This window comes from Bison bison, unplaced genomic scaffold (genome assembly GCF_000754665.1).
Source record: "Bison bison bison isolate TAMUID 2011002044 unplaced genomic scaffold, Bison_UMD1.0 scf7180017864160, whole genome shotgun sequence".
Classification (NCBI taxonomy): Eukaryota; Metazoa; Chordata; class Mammalia; order Artiodactyla; family Bovidae; genus Bison; species Bison bison.
In genome coordinates, this window is record NW_011494732.1 from 2,045,790 (window position 1) to 2,050,614 (window position 4,825).

Genomic DNA, 4,825 nt, shown 5'->3' on the forward strand with positions numbered 1-4,825 from the left:
ACATGCGGAACCTAAAAAATACAACAAACTAGTGAATATAAGAAAAAAAGAGATTCACAGATACAGAGAACAAACTAGTGATTACTAGTGGGTAAAGCGAAAGGTAGAGGGTCAAGATAAGGGTAGGGGATTAAGAGGTACAAACTATTAGGTATAAGAAAATAAAAGCTACAAGGATACATTATGCAGCACAGAGAATAGAGCCAATACTTCATAATAACTATGAATGGAGAATAACTTTTAAAATTTTGAATCACTATGTTATATGCTTGACACTTATATTGTAAATCAAATATGCCTCAATTTAAAAACAAAAAGAAGAAAAAGGAATAGACTACTGACATATAGGTAAATATTACATGCATTGTGGTAAGTGAAATAAGATTCAAAAGTTGCATACTGCACTATCCCACGTTTATGGAATTATGAAGAATGCAAACTATAAGGATGGAGAGGCTTCCCTGGTGGTTCAGATGGTAAAGAATCTGCATGCAATGCAGGAAACCCATGTTCCATTCCTGGGTTGGGGAGATACCCTGAAGAAGGGAAGGGCAATCCACTCCAGTATTCTCATCAGGAGAATTCCATGGACAGAAGTGCCTGGTAAGCTAGTCCATGGGGTTGCAAAGAGTCAGACACGACTGAGTGACTAACACACACATACACATAAGGATGGAGAACGAAATCATGGTTGCCAGGGTTGCAGATAGAGGAAGGGAAGTGGCAACACAGGGGTCCCTGGGATTTGGGCAAAGTGATGGAAATGTTCTTTCTATACTTCAATTGTACTATGTGACCATGTGCCTTCATCAAAATTAAAACTCTATCCTCAAAAGGGTGAATTTTACTGTATGCAAATTGCATTAATAAACCTGACTTTTAAACAAAGCAGATTGCTGTAAAAATATTCTATCCATCAGACTTTCCATTTATTCCATTAATTCAGTAATACTCCCTTTCACTCCAATTAATATACCAAAGATTCGTTTTTATTAACCTCACTTCTCATGACTATGGATGTATGAAATATCTAATACATCCAAAGGCTTTGGTTTTAACCCCTGCCCATGAAAGTGCTAACTGCTAATATAATTGAGAGTTCTGGGTTCTTCTCTGCCTGATTCTAGCCACCCTTATGATGAAGCTAAGGATGAATAATAAGTGAGATGAAGGAAGAAGGGCCAGAGGTGCAAATTCAAGTGGCCAAGGGGAAGGGGCAGGCAGGTAAGGAGGTAAGAGAAGCCCTTAATCAACACCTTATCCAGGGGCAGGGTGACACCTCCTCATAGCTTTGGTGCCAAGGTCAGCAGAGTACCCACACTCTTATTAGGGGAAATTGGAAATTCCGATTTTTATATGTGAAATCTCTCAGTTTGTGGGAGACTGTTTAGTATTTTATAAACACCGTGGACAGAACAGTGCTTGCCTGCAGGTCATGAAGTTTGCAAGCGTGAGTTCAGAGCTGTGGGTGTGGAGCAGAGAACTAGGAGAGACCCAGGAGCCTGGCGGTTTCACAGAATGGCTTCCCAGAAGCTGAAATCACTTCTAAGGAGCTTCCATGCGTTGGGGAGTTTCAATCTGGGGAAGAAGAGGTGTGTGCTTAGGGCAAAAAGTGTCTGTGTACTCTAAGTGTAGGAAGGACCAGGTATGAGGATCTTTCCCATGTTAAGTGTGCACCAGGGGAGCTGAGAAGGACCTCTGCCTGCTAACAACCTCTTCCTACTCATGACACCTGCCCCAAGCTGCAAATTCCAAACCAGCAATTGAAAATCCCCAAAGCTCTGACAATCTGAAGGTTGGTCGCCTGGCTTTTAATTCCTCTGGGGACCAAAGCTGCTCTAAAGTGCAGTGAGGCTACTGGGGGACTTCTTGATGTGAATACTCACATCTTTCGTGCAAAATGAGCTATGGATCCAATTATGGACACAATTCCACAGCCAGTCCAGGTGTCTCAAAGAATATCTATGGATGACCCTGGGTTTCTGTCTCCCTACAAACCTATCTTCTGAATCATGAAGTACACCTGGCCCCAGATTTCAGGAAAGTAATTTCCGGCCTGTGTGACCTTCCCAGAGGCCCCCTGTGTGACTGACAACCATCACCTCTCACAGCATTACTTCACCTCTGACAGCATCTCAGCCCACCCCCGCCCTTCCCTCTTCTTTACACCAGGCCAATTCCTCAACCAGTAACTCAAGGACACTTCACTTCAGCCCAAGTCTTAAATCTTAGGAAGACTCCCTTTTTTCAGTGCCCTGGTCTATTTATGGAACCTCCCAAGAACAATGATTCTGTTCCAAACCCTGAGGAATTGCAGAGTCTTAAATCCACAGTTGAACATCAGCTTACAATTGGTATTAAAAATTGATCAGTGGTTTCAAGGGTTCCAGAAATCAGCACTTAAATCCTTGGGCCAGAAGAGTCAGCGATGATTTTTTTTAAGACGGTACAAATTTAAACAAGGGTCAGAAAGCTTCCCTTTCTATGAGAAATCTACAGAGCAAACGTTTTCTTTGCAGATCTATGGGAGTGAATGTACTGTTACTTGTAGCCACCAGAAACAAAATGAAAAAAATTTGCAGACCCATAAGCCCCCAAATCACGTGGTGAAAACTGTCAAGCAAAAGTGGGAAGAGAAAAACTCAGTAAGTCAAAGTTGCCCTAGGTTAGGGGGAAGGGTGGCTTTGCCGGGGAGGAATGGGACAGCTCCCCTTAACCTCCAACCCCCATCCCCACCCCGTGCCCTCTAAATAGCATCTTCAAAACAAAATTCCCAATTCCACTTCCCAATAAAATTGCTGTCCCTAGCCTCTTCCACGGGGACATTTCTAACCGCCATTCCTCTAACTCAAAAGTAAAATCCTCTAGATGGCCGGGAGGGAGAAAAAGGAATGTGAGCTTTAATTAAGAAAAGTCCACAACTTACTTTGAAAAGCACATTCAGCAGTCAGAGTTCTAAACTGAACATGATTAAATCTCCTGGCAGAGGGAAAGAACCTGATGGGGACTTTCACCGTTGGCTCAGTTTAAAATGACACCACCTTTCTTAACAAAGTGCTTTCTACCCATTAGATCGCTTTATCATCACAATGTCTCTGGGAAGTATTTTAGGAAGGAATTTTTTTTTTTTTAATGGCCACTTTACATTTAGGAAAACCGAGTCCTAGAAATGATAGAATCCAGAGCACATGACAGAATTAAGTCACCAGATTTTACTCCTCTGGAATAAAACAGAAAAATGTTCCCCATCCCTTCACACGCACGCGCGTGCCCATGCGCGCACACGTACGCGCGCGCGAACGGGAGCACACGCGCGCGCGCGCACACACACACACACACTTCTGTTTACCTGGAGCTCTTGGGGAAAAGGGACACTGTTTAAAACAGCAATTTTGTCCAGTTGGTGTGTCTGGGAACCTGCAGCCTTAAGGAAAGTAGATTTTTCTGGAATCCCAGCCGGTGCGCAAGGACTTTGGAAAAGCAAACGCTACTTTGTAACATCAATTGGCAACTTGTCTCTCCGAATGTATTTCCAGCCCAGCCTGAGGCCGGAGAGGGCCCGTGATTCTCATCAGGTTGGACTCGGTTTGCCGGCTCAGGGCCCGGGGCCGCGGCGGGGGCCGCGACGCAGGGCGAAGGACAGGGACACTTGTGCGCATCTCGGTTTCACCCGATGGCCCCAAGACCCTTGCCCAGGCGCGGGCGGCAGTAAAGTGGCTCCCCCCGCACCCTTTTCCCACGCGCTCACCCGCACCGGATTCTCGGCCCAGTCGCGGTGGACGCAGCGGCGGTTCCCAGAGGAGCGGGGCTTCCTCCGCTCGAGTTCGCGGCCCCCAGTGCCGGTGCCGGACAGGGAAGGCACGCGGCGCCGGCGGCTCCCGGGCTCCAAGACCACGCTCCCGGCCCCTCGCGCCGCCCGCCCGGGTCCCACACGCACGTAATCATAACCGGAAAAATAACCCAACCTTTCCTGAGCTCTTTGGGCGCCAGTCGTCCCCTCCCTGAATTCTCTTAAACCCAAAGCAGAGTGGTCAGTTCCATTGCAGAGATGAGGAAACTGAGGTAAAAGGCCACCCCCCAGGACCCACTGCTAGGAAGCCCAGATCTGATTCCGAGATGCAGTTCCCCCACCCGCGCGATCACCTCTGCGCGCTCCTAGACTACACAGGACCTCTACGGGGTACCCCGAGGGGGTCCCGGATTTCTTCCGAGCCGAGGTCCCCGGAGGCTGCGTGGTGAGCGGGCATTCCTGCGTGGACTAACGCCGGCCCTCGAGACCCCACGGTGGGGGAAAGGGGCCGGTCTGCCCTCGTAGGTCACTAGCCCCAGTCCTACCGAGCTGGGGAGGGGGATGCCAGACTGGGGCAAAGGAGGTGCAAAGAGCCGGGCTGCCCGCTCCCAGACCCCAGCTCCACGTAGTTTAATGCAGGGGTTGCGTTAAGTCCTCATGGAACTCAGAGATGGTGAACAAACAGAGTGTCCCTCAGCCACGCCCCTTCTTCACCCCCGGGAAGCACTCCGAACCCAGAGATACTGGATCAGCCGAATTCGCTCCAGTTTCCCTTACCTGGCACCCAACTGGGGTAGCCCATCTACAGGGGCCGTTCCGCGCCCGGGAACCAGCGCCCTCACCCAGGTCCCCAAGACAACCCCACTCATCGGCTCCCCTCCCGCCCAGGCTCCCGGGGACCGAGGGGAACTTCCCGAGCGCCGGCGCGACCGACACCCCGGGTCCCCGGCCTCTTACCTCTGCCCAACAGCGCGCCCAACACAAGGCTCAGCGCCCCACACAGTGGCGCCACCGGCCCGGGGGCCGCGCCCTCGG

At 49.5% G+C, this 4,825-nt stretch overlaps 1 pseudogene; it reads left to right on the forward strand.

The window, feature by feature from the left end:
• The first annotated feature begins 4,116 nt into the window (after positions 1-4,116).
• The window catches only part of LOC104989660, a 14,044-nt pseudogene continuing 13,335 nt past the window's right edge, over positions 4,117-4,825 (forward strand).